Here is a 15,729-nt window from a genome sequence, read left to right on the forward strand (position 1 = left end):
AAATATAGAAATTATTAGAGATTGGTTAAAAGTTTTAGAAAATGAAAGGAGGAATAAAGAAATTATTGAAAAATTAGGGTTAAGTTGGTTTGAAAAATACAGATAGAAAATGGACAAAAAATTAAGGAAAATTATTCGATAAATAGATGTGAAACTGAATTTGAATATTTAGTATCTCGGATTATAAAAGATGAAATTGGGCTAAAGGCTCGTTAGTAGGGTTTATAAGATTATAAACTTTGATGAAAAATTACAAAGAGTGATGAGGACAAATTGGGAAAAAGATCTTAATATTGAAATACCAGAGTCAGATTGGAATGTGAATTGGAATAGTAGAATTATGAGAACCTTATCTATAAGGATTAAAGAGCATAATTATAAAGTTGTTTGGAAATGGTATTTGACTCCAGTAAGATTGTCGCAAATGGATAAAAAAATTAGTAAAAAAATGTTGGAGATGTGAAATGGAATTGGGGACTTATGAACATATGTGGTATAAATGTGATAAGGTTAAAAAGTTTTGGCAACAATTGGAGAAAATGATATTTGAAATGATGGGGAAAGTAATAATATTGAGAGTGGAAACTATATTATTGTTGGTAATTAAGGAAATAGAATTAACAAAATATGAAAAAGAATTGATTAGAATTATGATTATAATAGGTAGAATTATAATAGCTAGATATTGGAAACTTTTTAGAATGTTTTTAGAATAGAAGAGAATAGAATAGAAGAGTGGAATTCTGAAATGTGGAAATTAGCTTTAAATGATAAAATGACATGTGATATTAAAATTAGAAGTGGTGTGTATAAAGAAGATATTTTCTGGAAGACTTGGAAACCATTTGTGGACTATGCGCTTGGAACATTGGATGCTTCGGTACCTGTACCTCGAGAACGTGGATTTTGGCAATCATGAGGATATATCCGAAGACCCAAATCTTCCTTTTTTTTTTTTTTATGTATAGCACAAGGGTGGAAAATGTATTTTCTTTTTTTGTTTGTAACGTTAAAAATTTATAAAAATAAATAAATAAATAAAAAAAGTGAAAATTATGGAAATTAAGATGTAAAAGGGATTAAAATTGAAATGTTAGTAAATGATGTATTCTATTGGAAGAGAATAATAATTATTGAATTGTGAACAAAAACTTTAAGAAAATAAGAGATGGAAGGTTGTATTGATTATACGGTACAAATGGAATAAGATGAAGATAATGTTAATAACTAAAATATATGAGGGGAAGTTTGAGATATATACTCAATGAATGAGAAAATCGGGGTTGTCTGGACACCAGAAATATTGAAATGAAAATAAATACAGCAATGGAGAGAGAAAAGAAGGAGGAAAGAGATGGAAGAAAGGGAGAAGAAGAGAGAGGGAAAGAAGAAAGGGAAGAGGAGAGGAGGAAAGGGAGGGGAAATAAGAGTAGGAGAGAAGGTCAGATAGGGAGGAAGTAGGGAGGAAGGGAGGAAAGGAAGGGGAAGTAGAGAAGGAGTAGGAGAGGAGAGAAGAAGGTAGGTAGGATAAAGAAGGGAGGAAGAGAAGTGAGAAGGAGAACAAGGATTGCTGTAAAAAGGAAACGATGAAATGGAAGAAAGACAACCCCGAACATATTTGAATATATTAGGATAAAAATTGAAACAGTTAAAAAAGAATAAAAGAGAATGAATGTTAATAAAAATGGAGAAATTAGAACTTGAGGGCGAAAGAAGATGTGACTTACGGAAATGAGCAAGAAAATATTAGGATATGGATAAAAATATGAAAAAAGAATATTCTGGGAAAAATTGCAAATAAGTAAAATGTATTTGAATATGTTAAGTCACACCATGTCCAATGTTTTTAATTGTATTATCAATAAAAAGCTTTTTATATATAATATATATATCTTTGCCATTAATCTTTGTTCATAATATTTGACACAGACATATTTGGAGAAGATCGTTACATTGCTGTCTGCAAATCACCTGGTTTCCCCCCATCCCGAAATTTATCTGAGCTGAACTGTCCGCTTTTCAGCAGTTTTTCTTCAACAAAATCATCTTTTGCAGGATCCAAGTGAGCTTCTGAAAAGATGTCTTCATTTTATCTGCTTTCTCTTCCTGTAGGGAAGTCTGTCATTCCACTCAAGCACCCGGTCAGACTTTGAAATCACTTCTACTCATAAAGGCTATAATAACACGAGCATGAAGGACACTTTATGAAGTAACATAGTGAAGCCACAATTGCTCAAAGGAATTGTCAGGAAAACAGCCAGAGGGGGGGAGAAGAAAGCGAAATAATGAAGAAAAATGGCATCCGGAGAATGGATTGCTGAGTATCTCATGAGTGAGTCAGTTATCACTTTAATGGAATAAAAACTGTTATATAAATCAGTCCCTACATGCCTTATGGATTATTATTTTTTTTAAAAAGAAAACAAACTGATGTTATATCAACTATCACTCAAGCACAAGGGCTAAACACTGGCATATGTTATATTCTTTTGTGAGAGGACAACAGTTTGGCATTTAAGATCTTTAGCAACTCTTCGATGGATATTACCTGGCCCGGATAATTTATTATTTTAAATAAACATCATAATAAACATAAAACCAGCAAAATAAATAAATCCCCATAGTACTTGTTTTAATTTGACAACAGATGTGCTGACCAATTGGCCCCCATCTTCACCCATATTTTCAATAAATCACTAGAGATGTGCTATGTTCCTTCTTGCTTCAAACGCTCTACCATCATCCCAGTGCCGAAGAAGCCCACCATCAAGGAACTGAATGACTACAGACCAGTTGCTCTAACATCTGTAGTCATGAAAACCTTTGAAAGGCTAGTGCTTTCCTACCTGAAAACCATCATGAATCCGCTCTTAGACCCCTTGCAATTTGCATACTGAGCAAACAGATCTACAGATGATGCTGTTAATATGGCTCTGCACTACATCCTACAACATCTTGAGTCTCCAAAGACCTATGCAAGGGTCCTTTTTGTAGACTTTAGTTCAGCATTCAATACCATCATTCCAGACATTCTTCTAACTAAGCTAAACCAGCTACAGGTACCGGAACAGACTTGTAAGTGGATCACAAGCTTCCTAACAAACAGGAAGCAGCAGGTGAAGCTAAGCAAGATCACATCAAATACCTGTACAATTAGCACAGGGGCCCCCCAAGGCTGTGTGCTCTCCCCACTTCTCTTCTCTCTGTATACCAATGACTGCATCTCCAATGATCCATTTGTTAAGCTACTGAAGTTCGCAGATGACACAACAGTGATTGGTCTCATTCGAGACAATGACGAATCCATATAGACGAGAGGTCGAACAACTAGCCTTGTGGTGCAACCAAAACAATCTGGAACTGAACACACTCAAAACCGTAGAAATGGTGGTAGACTTTAGGAAAAACCCTTCCATACTTCCACCTCTCACAATACTTGACAACACAGTATCAACAGTAGAAACCTTCAAATTTCTGGGTTCTATCATATCGCAAGATCTCAAATGGACAGCTAACATCAAAAACATCATTAAAAAAGGACAAGAAAGAATGTTCTTTCTGCGCCAACTCAGTAAGCTCAAACTGCCCAAGGAGCTGCTGATCCAATTCTACAGAGGAATTATTGAGTCTGTCATTTGCACCTCTATAACTGTCTGGTTCGGTTCTGCAACCCAACAAGAAAAACACAGACTTCAGAGGATAATTAGAACTGCAGAAAAAATAATTGCTACCAACTTGCCTTCCATTGAGGACCTGTATACTGCACGAATCAAGAAGAGGGCCGTGAAAATATTTGCAGATCCCTCGCATCCTGGACATAAACTGTTTCAACTCCTACCCTCAAAACGACGCTATAGAGCACTGCACTCCAGAACAACTAGACACAAGAACAGTTTTTTCCCGAAGGCCATCACTCTGCTAAAGAAATAATTCCCTCAACACTGTCAGACTATTTACTGAATCTGCACTACTATTAATCGTTTCATAGTTCCCATCACCAATCTCTTTCCACTTATGACTGTATGACTATAACTTGTTGCTGGCAATCCTTATGATTTATATTGATATATTGACCATCAATTGTGTTGTAAATGTTGTACCTTGATGAACGTATCTTTTCTTTTATGTACACTGAGAGCATATGCACCAAGACAAATTCCTTGTGTGTCCAATCACACTTGGCCAATAAAAATTCTATTCTATTCTATTCTATTCTATTCTGAGTGAAGAAACAACAGTACTATCAGGCAGCAAAGAGAAATTGTGCTGAAACAACGCAGTAGGTGCCCTATTCCAACTGAAAAAAATAAAGACTTTACACAGTGCAGGTAGTCTGACTCCTTGCCTTATGACCACAATCGAGCCCAAAATTTCTGTTAAAAAGCAAGAAAAATGTTACCTGAGCACTGTCCCATTTTATGATCTTTCTTGCCTCATTATTAAGACAATCTCTGCCGTTGCTAAGTTAGTAACATAGGTTTTATTTTTTATTTTATTTATTTATTATTGTCAATCATATGTAACAGGTAAAAGTATAAACATAATTTGGATACATGAAAAGAGTAAGCAGACAGTCCCTCTAGAGCCAAGCCCGGCCGGAGGCTGTTTTTTTTATTTTTTATTTGTCACACAGGATATATAAACATAAGCATGAAATACTATACAATATATAAGCATATATATAAGTATGTAATGACTATATTAATTGGATATAACAAAAGGAAACAAAAGGACAGGAATGGTAGGCACGCTTGTGCTCTTATGCACGCCCCTTACAGACCTCTTAGGAATGGGGTGAGGTCAATAGTAGACAGTTTTTGGTTGAAGCTTTGGGGATTTTGGGAAGAGACCACAGTTTAACAGTTTAACAGTTGTTAAGTGAATCTGGCTTTCCCATTGATTTTGCCCAATCATTTCCAAATACGAGGGCTATACAGATAAATACTATGTTTACTTTTTTTTAATAGTAAAACCAATCATACACTCACATAGCAGGTAGCCAAAAAAACTGCACAAAGCTTTTAATTAGATACGTTATTTGATTGGCTATTTTTCTTTTTACTGTACTCTTTTACTATAAGGCTGGTCAAAGACTGTAACAAAGATGTTTGGTTTGATTTGAGTTCAAGAACTGAATTTGCTTTCTCTGACATGAAGGGCTGTTTTCTTTCCAGCTTTTCTTTGTTTCAACAATCTTCTGTCTGTCTCTGTCTCTGTCTCTGTCTCTGTCTCTGTCTCTGTCTCTGTCTCTCTCTGTCTCTCTCTCTGTCTCTGTCTCTGTCTCTCTGTCTCTCTCTCTCTCTGTCTCTGTCACTGTCTCTGTCTGTCTGTCTCTGTCTCTGTCTCTGTCTCTGTCTCTGTCTCTCTGTCTCTGTCTCTGTCTCTGTCTCTCTCTCTCTGTCTCTCTCTGTCTCTGTCTCGCTCTCTGTCTCTCTCTCTCTGTGTCTCTCTCTCTCTATATCTGTCTGTTGGTCTCTCTCTCTCTCTCTCTCTCTCTCTCAAACCCATACACACACACACAAACACCCCCCCAACAATTGTGCTTTGGAAATTGTTGTTGATTTTTACATATTACTCAGGGTGTTTCCACATCAGTGTCACCCACATTGCCATCATTATAAATTTGATTGTCTGGTTTGTCAACTTCATCCTAGCTTTATAACAGCTTGGTGCCACTCGTCCCCCAACCACTCTGTTCTGCCTCTCCTCTGGTGATACTGCTCCTCTTCCCTGCATTCCTGTTACGTGCTGGGGAGAAGTACAGTATGTACAAATCAGGATGCTGCAATAAGGAAAAACTCAACTATTACATATGTCCTGACAGCATTTGATCTTCGTCCCATTTCACCTTCATGCAGACATGCCTCTCTTCCCTTCCCATCGATATAAATCGGCCCACAGACTCGAGGCCATCTGCTTCCCTCTTTTTTTTTTTCATTTTTAAAGGAATATAATTAATACCTTCTGTTTAGCCAAAAGATTTGAACATTCAGCAGGAAAGCAAAACTGGCTAAAATGTTAAGATACCATCGAGACTGACAAAGAATCTTCAGGCATTTGTTTTATTTTATTTTATTTTAATTTATTTTATTTGTCACAACATTATATATAACCATAAGCATGAAATAACTATACGATATATAAGCATATACTGGATATAAAATCATAAGTATGTAATAACTATATGAAATTGGATACAATCAAAGGGAACATTTGGACAGGAACGGTAGGCATGTTGGTGCTCTTATGCACGTCCCTTACAAACCTCTTAGGAATGGGGTGAGGTCAATAGTAGATAGTTTTTGGTTAAAGCTTTGGGGATTTTGGGAAGAGACCATAGAGTCTGGTAGTGTATTCCAGACATTAACAACTCTGTTTCTGAAGTCATATTTTCTGCAGTTAAGATTGGAGCGGTTCACATTAAGCTTAAATCTATTATGTGCTCGTGTATTATTGTGATTGAAGCTGAAGTAGTCTTCAACAGTAAGGACATTGTAACAGATGATTCTATGAGTTAAGCTCAGGTCTTGTTGAAGGCGGCGGAGTTCTAAATTTTTAGTTCTTTCTTCCTTTCCTGATTCTACAAATCTACATCTTCATCATTTTGCAAGCTCACTTTTTTTTTTGCTGGCTGTTTACTTATCCACTCAAAAACAAAACAAAAACAAATGCTCTCTGCTAGATAGCTGATAAAAGAAGCTTAAGCTTAAGATTTAATTTAGTCCCAAATGGGGAAGGCATGGCTATTGGACTGGCATCAAAGATGCAGCTTTAATATTGCAGGATCCAATCTGTGTTAGTCACCAGGTTCCAGCATAAGTCCGAAAGCTCGGAAGACTAAACCTCTGGTCCCAGTGACCAGATTGGATCGTGTAACATTATCCTGGGACATGTATACTTGCCTTCATTCATGAGTCTTAATATTATTAGAAGACTCTCAGAGAGAGAACTTGATGAAGATATGTAATAGCAATTTACAAGGCTCATTGTGATGCCTGTTAGATAAAGAGCAATTTGGGCTGATAAAGTTATAATTGACTGGGAGGTGTTTATTCTGCTGAAGGCTTGTTAGGTGGAGAGTGGCCTGAAAACCACAAAGTGAAGCAGGGCAATATTGTCCAGAACTTTAAGAAGAAGAGGCTTCTAGGTTAAGTCTGTCCTTTATAGATGACCTCTTGGTGAGGTTGAAGCCAATGGAAGATAAAATGTTTTACTATTCAAAGACAAGCCAGTTGCCAGACTCAGTGACAGGAGGAAACTGGTGGCCAGTCTCTTTAGACAATTTCTTAATTCTAAATGGTTGTGATTTAAGTACTTAGAAACATACGACTTCCGGGTGGCACCACCTTTCTCGCTGGGTGCTAATTTATGGCACTCCGCACTGGATATAGTAAAAGCCGGTGAAAACAGCAACGAACAGCTGTTCCCGGCTTCAATTTCCCTCTCTGGTTGAAAGAGAGAGAAAGAGCAGGGGGGGAGAGTGGTAGATTCCCCTAGGGGCTTTGTTTTTGTTATGCAAAGTCCCGAAAGGTCGAATCCCATTGAATCCTCCCTTAATCTCCAGTATTCACTGCGCTCCTGCAAAAGCAGGAAAAGAGGAAGGTGTCCACTTCTGCTAACAATTGATTTCTTTTTGTGGATTTCTATAAGCAGACAGAAGAAGCATGACCAATAATGAACAATTATTGGTTCGCAAGTATTTTTGATTTCCTGACTTCCACCTTTTTTAAAAAGAGAAATTCCCCCCCCCTTCTTTTAATTGTTTAAAATGGCGTTTGAGAGCAACTGAAAGCAGAGCGATAAATGAAAGGGACCCTTGCTGCGGAATCGAAACTGAATGGAGATTTATCTTATTGTGTTGGACTGTGGATTGTTGGATTATATTATGTTGTTTAAGTATTTCACAAGGGGATTCTCAGCAGGAACTTTGTCATGAAGGTTCTTTCAGAAGAATGGATTCATGACTTTATACAGGATTACACAGAAAGAATGTATTTAATTATTCAAAAATACGAATTGATAAAAAATGGGGATGTTTTGGATGAGAGCTTGGAGGAAATTAACCAGTGCAATCAGGACTTGGAAAATGGAATGGAGGAGATACAAACAAAAGTGGATAAATATGAAGATATGATCGTGAATAAACAAGTCGATGTAAAGAAGTTTTCTTTAAATAGTTTTGATGAAAGCCTGAATTTGTGCTACAGGAGGCTGTCTCCCGAACCGAAAAAACTCACAGGGTTAATGCTTTCCAAGAGTTCTCTTTTTGGACTGATGGAATATACGGCAGTAATTTGTGGATTCTTGGACATAAGGAACTACTAGGAAATATTGTGACTGACTTTTCAAAAGGAGTAATGAAGGAAAGACAGAGATTAATGCATCAAAAAAATGGCAAGAGACAAAAGTATTATCCTTGAAACAAGGTTTTTTTGAAATATTAACGGACAAAAATATTATTGTCCCGGAAAGACAATATGTGAGGAAGATCTGGAAGAAATGGGTTGATTATATGTTTTATATCTATCATAAAAGACTAGATATTTGGATCTATACTGGATTTTGACGAGGAAGGACTAAAGTTGAATAGATATTGTAATTTTCTGTATTGAAATTTTATAATGTGTTGCACTGAATTTTAAATAGAATATTCTCGAAAGATCTTATGTAAGAAAGACCTGGGGGGAAAATTATATGGTTATAGAAGCTATAAGGGAGATATTCTCTGAATTGGATTGGATTTTTATGCTTTAACTGGTTTTAAATACTTTAGGATTAATTTGTTCTATTGATTTATATATTTTATTACTGTTAATTGTTAACTTTTTTTTTTTTTTGAAGGATTTTGGTTATGTTAGGAGGAATTCAGAGCTAGAGAGGAAAAATTGGTATAATAGTTTTGGGGAAAAATTTTCTTAGCATATGTTTGTTTTATTTTTAACTATACCTTGTGCTTGTTCCGGGAAGTCAGGGGGGAGGGGGAGGGTATTAGTGAAAGGAGGGGGGTTGGGGGGAAAGGGGGGGATTTTTTTTGTGTAAAACTTTTTGAATAATAAAAAAAAAGAAACATACAAGGTACATTTCAGGGGTGGGTTCTACTTACCTTTACTACCTGTTTGCAACGGGACAGTGAACGTGAGCTTGCTTTGCTCACACGCCACGCTTCTGCGCATGCGCAGATCACCCATGATGGCATAGTGGGCGGAGCCTCCCACCGGTTTTACTACCTGTTCTATAGAGCTGGCCCGAACTGGGAGCAACCCACCCACTGGTACATCTACTGTACACTAAGCTAAAAGTCTGTCCTACAAACCTATACAGTAGTCGTCACTTAACAATAGTTTGTATAGCTGTTCAAAGTCACAGTGACACTGAGAAAAATGACTCACAATGATTACAACCATCGCAGTACGCCCACAGTCATGTGATCATGATTTGCATGTTTGACAATCATTGTATTTGTGATGGTTGCAACATCCCGTGGAACACCATTTTCAGTTTCAGTTCAGTTTCTAACAAGCAAAGTCAATGGAGAAGCTGTCAGGAGGTTGCATGTCATGGTCACATCATGCCTCACTTTACAACCCACAGTTGCTTAATGACCACAACAGGGATTGCTGGAACTGCTGTCTCTCAGCAGAGTGATCGCATGTTTCACTTAACAACTGTTTTGCTTAGTGATGGAGTTTCCAGGACCGATTAGGACAATTGTGTATCCTTAAAGAAGGTTTAAGCTACACAGTTACAGTAAGTAGAAGGTAAGACATTTTAGATCTCAGGACAATGTTGCACTCCCTTTTCTGTTTGATTGATAAAAGAGCCAAAGTTGACTTGGCTGCCTGTAAATCATTTTGCTAAATAACATTGTTTAACAAGGGGGGAAAAATTCTAAGGAACCCATGGAAAGGCCAGTTCCACTTTCCTAGTTATGTTTTGTGCAGTGACTGACTAGGTTGCTGGGCAAAAGAAAGGAAGTGGATGGAAAAATGGCAGGGGTCTAAGTACAGATAAATATCCTGAGTTTCAATGCAGGGCTGATTAGCTCCAAATGCAACATTAAACAGAGTTTATAAACCAGAGAGGCACCAACGTCACAGTCAATTTGATTTTCTAAACGCAGAGAGCAGGGAAAGTGTTAGGTTCGGGCAATGAAGAGGCAGGAGACCAGTGAGTGACAACAGCTCTTTAGTTTATTGTGATCCCAGCAAGGACAACCGGCAAAAACCCCTCTTTAAATACTCTTTTGGTTGAGGCTTCAACCAATCAGCAACGTGCAATTTTCCCACCCAAAATTCCCTCTCAAAGTTCAAATACATTACACTCCTTCCCTCCCAGAACGCTTTGTACCTCTATTTACATAATATTTGCATGCTATTTCTCTACGTAGTCACGCAGGTAGACAGGGCGTCTCCTAACTCTTTCTGACCTGCGCAGTTCATTCTCTGGGAGAGAATCGAGCTGGTCGGAGGGACTGTCTGTTCCTCCCAGCTCCTCCTCTAGGCCGTCCGGCCCTGGATTATTGGCTGAGTCATCCCTGCTGTCTTCAGGAGGAACCGGTTGGCGTTGCTGGACTTCATTGAAATCAGATAAGTCCTCCGCTTGCCTCGGGTTTGAGTCAGCTGCAGATTCAAACAATTGGTAGTCAGGGCCTGGTTGTTTGGTTTCTAGTTTGTTTGGTATACGTTTTCTTAACTGATCTATGTGGCGTTTCCATACCCGGCCGTCCTCCATGTCTACTACGTATGATTTGGGTCCGGTTATGCCCAGAATTTCCCCTTTTAACCATGTTGGGCCCTCGCTATAGTTGTGTGCCCATACTGGGTCACCCACTGTCATTTCCCTGGTTTTTCCTTGAATATCCTTGTACCCGTCTGGGTTATAAGTTGGGTTTAGTCGGTCTAGTGGGCACCTGAGTTTCCTGCCCATTAAGAGTTCCGCTGGGCTGCGGCCAGTTGTTACACAAGGGGTCCTATGTTGGACGGCCAGGAAGGTGTCTATTTTCGTTTGCCAGTCGCCTGGACTTATCCTAGATAGCGCTTCCTTGGTGCTCCGAATGAAATGTTCTGCAAGTCTGTTCGTCGCCGGGTGGAAAGGCGCTGAGAGGACATGTCTGATGCCCTCTCCCGCTAAATACCCCTCAAACTGGTTTGCCGTGAATTGCGGGCCATTGTCAGAGACTAGGGTGTCGGGCAGGCCGTGTGTTACGAATAGATGCCTTAGGACTGTGATTACTGCTTCGGCCGTTGTGCTTTTCATGAGGATGATTTCTAACCATTTTGAGTAGGCATCTACTACAATTAAAAAGGTCTGCCCATGGAACGGCCCCGCAAAATCTATGTGAATCCTGGACCATGGCCCCTGGGGTTTTCTCCCACTCTCTAACTGGGGCTGTAGGGGGTAGTGGCCTCGACTCTTGGCAGGATTGGCATTTCCCTACCCTGTCGCTGATGTCCTTATCCATTAAGGGCCACCATACATAACTCCTCGCTAAACTCTTCATCCTCACAATCCCTGGGTGGCCCACATGCAACAGTTCCAACACATTTTCGCGCAATTTTTCTGGGATAACCACCCTATCCCCCCATAACAGACACCCCCCCTTGAACCGACAGTTCTGATCGTTTTTTCGCAAAGTGTTTGAAACGCTTGCCCGGCGCAGCGGGCCAACCCCTTTGCACCCAAACGATTACAGTCCGTATTGTAATGTCCCTGTATGATGCCCTAGCCACTTGCTTGGATGTGACTGGGCCAGAGTCCAAAGAGTCAATTAGCAAGATGGGTGTCCCCGGGGTTGGGTCTTCAATTGTCTCTGGTAAAGGGCATCTGCTCAGAGCGTCCGCATGCCCTAAGTCTTTTCCTGGGCGGTGGAGCAATTTGTAGGAGTATGCCGCTAGAAAAATAGTCCATCGGGTCAGCCTGGGAGAAAGTGCCACGGGTGTTGGGCGGTCACCCGCTAAGAGTCCTAGAAGGGGTCTGTGGTCCGTGACTATCTCAAAATCTCGCCCGAACAAGTATTCGTGGAATTTCTTAACCCCGGAGACTATGGCCAATGCCTCCCTATCTAGCTGGCTGTAGTTCCTTTCCGCAGAGGACATTGTCTGGGAATAATACGCTATAGGGGCTTCTGTTCCATTTGGTAACCTATGGCTGAGCACAGCCCCCACTCCATATGGAGATGCATCGCAAACTAGTACTAGTGGCAACGTGCCATTGTACTGGATGAGGAGGCTATCGCTGGACAAAAGGTTTTTTACCCCCTCAAATGCCCTAGCCTCTTCTCTGCCCCAGGACCACACAGCTTTCTTTGCTAGCAACTTATGTAGCGGTTCGGCTACTGTTGCTTTATTCTTTAAGAATACCGCATAGAAATTAACAAGCCCCAAGAATGCCTGTAATTCTGTTTTATTTTTGGGGGCTGGGGCCTTTCTAATGGCCCGTACCTTGCTCTCCGTGGGGTGGATCCCTTCCCTGTCTATTCGGTATCCTAGGAATTCTACAGATTTCACCCCAATGTGGCATTTGTTGAGCTTAACTTTAAGCCCAGCAGACCTAAAAATGCCCAATACCTTCCTTAGTTTTACCCCGAGTTCCTCTAAGTTTTCAGCTGATACCAATACATCGTCGAAGTATGGTACCACTCCTGGTAGGCCCTGTAATAATTGCTCCATTAGGTTCTGGAAGAGCCCTGGGGCCACGCTAACTCCGAACTGGAGTCGCGTACATTTGAAAGCCCCGCGGTGCGTGACAATTGTCTGCACCTCGGCTGTGCTGCTATCTACTGGTAGCTGCTGGTAGGCTTGAGCCAAATCGAGTTTGGCGAAGACCTGCCCTTGCCCTAATGAGTGCAGCAAATGTTGCACTACTGGAACGGGGTATGCGCTTTTCTGCAATGCTTTGTTAAGCGTTGCTTTGTAGTCAGCGCAAATCCGGACCGATCCGTCCGGTTTGACTGGGGTCACTATGGGTGTCTTCCATTTTGCATGATCGACAGGGACTAGTATTCCCTGGCTTACTAGCTTGTCTAATTCTCGGTCAATTTTGGGCTTTAGGGCGAATGGAACCCTCCTAGCCTTTAACCGGATGGGGGCGACTTGGGGTCAAGGTTGAAAGAAATAGGGGTCCCCACGTACTTGCCCAGGCAATCCTTGAAAACGTCCTCGAACTCCTTCAGCAGTTCATCTTTGAGGATGACGTCGTTCCTGTGGACCCCGGTCACTCCCATGCCCAAAGCTCGGAACCAGTCCAGCCCTAGCAAGCTCGGTAGAGTTCCATTTACTATGGTGATTGGCAGGGTCTTTTTGAATTGTCCATATTTGACTTGGACGGATGTGACTCCACGAACAGGGATCCGATTCCCTTGGTAGTCTTGCACTCTCAGCTTCTGGGTTTGTAGCTGGCGTTTTGCGATGGCTGGCAAGTCTCTCACGATGGTGTCCCAGGACATAATTGTGATTGACGACCCAGTGTCTACTTCCATTTGGCACTGCACCCCTTCAATGTAGACTTGGGTAAATATTTTCTTCTCTAGTCGTGTCGATGCGTGGCCCACTCTCACAGTGGTCTGGTTTAACTTCGCACCCTTTTTAAATGGACCAATCCCGGGCCGCTTTGCTGCTCCCGCGCTCTGATTGGTCGGTTTGAATTTTTGGCGGGAAGGTTGGGGGGCTCGGCAGGCCCGAGCTATGTGTCCTTTTTTTTCGCATCGCCGACAAACCGCATCCTTGAATCTGCAGTTTTGCCGTTGGTGTTGGCCCCCACAACTCACGCATTCGTCCCGGTCACCTCTCTCCAGCCTGCCGGTGTGGAACATCTCTTCCTCTTCCTCACCTTCCGATTCGGCCTGAACTTCCTCGCTGTGGACCGGTGTAGTCTTTGTCCCGGCACCCTGCGCGTTTGGCTTTTGCAAGGTCTCCGCCGCCTTGGTGGACATCTCGTGAGCTCTGGCTTCGTCCAGGGCTATCGCCAAAGTCAGGTTGCTTTTAGACAGCAGCCGCCTTTGTAGTCTGATGTCCCTGACCCCACAAATGAGTTGTTCGAGTAAGGAGTCCTCCAAATCTCTGTACTCACAGTGGTTTGCGGCTTTCCTCAATGCGGCCATGTACACGCTTATCGATTCGCCCTCTCGCTGTACTCGTTGCCTCAACTTGAACCGTTGGACGAACTTTGAGGGTACTGGTGCGTAGTGCGCTCGAAGTGTTGTTTGTACTGTTTGCCACGGTACCGATTGTACCGGCGTTGGCTCTGAGAGTGACTCCGCGGTATCGAAGACCTCTGGGCCGCAGTGGCTCAGGAAGTATGCTCGCTTCCAATTATCCGAGACTCCCTGTAGTTCGTTTGCTTCGAGGAAACACTCGAAACGAGCCATGTACGACCCCCATTTCTCCTTTGCTGGGTCAAATGGTGCTGGCGGCGTGTAGCTGGACATCGCTATTTTCTGCCCTTGAGAACTGGCTGGGTTCGCGAATTCCTGGTTCCTTCAGCTCTTTAACAATCTCACTGCCTCAACATCCCACCTTCATCGCCAATGTTAGGTTCGGGCAATGAAGAGGCAGGAGACCAGTGAGTGACAACAGCTCTTTAGTTTATTGTGATCCCAGCAAGGACAACCGGCAAAAACCCCTCTTTAAATACTCTTTTGGTTGAGGCTTCAACCAATCAGCAACGTGCAATTTTCCCGTCCAAAATTCCCTCTCAAAGTTCAAATACATTACAGAAAGGTTCTTGTAACTCAGGCCTAAATGAGAGATTGGATGTCAAAGCAGAAATGCAGGGAATGGTTATCTACTTATCTGAGGGAAGATAACTTTTGTTGTTAGTTGCGAAGTCAAGTCCGATCCATTGTGACACCATGGCCACGTTCTTCCAGTCCTTCCTGTCCTCTACCATCCCCCTGAGTCCATTTAAGCTCATGCCAACTGCTTCAGTGACTCCATCCAGCCACCTTGTTCTCTGTTATCCTCTTCTTTTGACCTCAGTCGTTCCCAGCATTAGGCTCTTCTCCAGGGAGTCCTTCCTTCTCATTAAGTGGCCAAAGTATTTGAGTTTCATCTTCAGAATCTGGCCTTCTAAAGAGCAGTCAGGGTTGATCTCCTCTAGAATGGACCGGTTTGATTGCCTTGCAGTCCAAGGGACTCGCAGGAGTCTTCTCCAGCACCAAGACCTTAATTCTTTGGCGCTCAGCCTTTCTTATGGTCCAACTTTCACAGCCATACATTGCAACTGGGAGAACCATAGCCTTGACTATATGCACTTTTGTTGGCAGGGTGATGTCTCTGCTTTTTAGCATGCCATCTAAATTTGCCATAGCTTTCCTCCCCAGGAGCAAGCGACTTTTAATTTCTTGGCTGCAGTCTAGATCATACTTTGACTATACCCTCAACCAGAAACTGGTCACCTTCTCTAATTGCCCTCCTGCCAAAGAGGATGTGAAATCAAAAGATTTTACACACTTTTTTTGTTATTGATTTAATACCTCCCTGCGCCAAAACCTTGTGAGCCATCCAGCTTAGGAAATGAAAAAAGAAGACTGGTTAAATTCTGGGCCAAAACTTTGATCACATTTGTTGTTGTTGCAGGTGTTGGTGTGATGCAGTATTGGGGGAAACAGATTGTAAATATCTCCTTTCTACAAGACTTTGTTGTCCATCATTCTTTTCCCCCTAGGAATTCCTGAGAATGGCAAATTAACACTGTTCTCAACTTCCACAGTAAATTTTATAGCCTTGTGTT

Source organism: Ahaetulla prasina, chromosome 1 (assembly GCF_028640845.1).
Source record: "Ahaetulla prasina isolate Xishuangbanna chromosome 1, ASM2864084v1, whole genome shotgun sequence".
In the NCBI taxonomy this organism is placed as follows: Eukaryota; Metazoa; Chordata; class Lepidosauria; order Squamata; family Colubridae; genus Ahaetulla; species Ahaetulla prasina.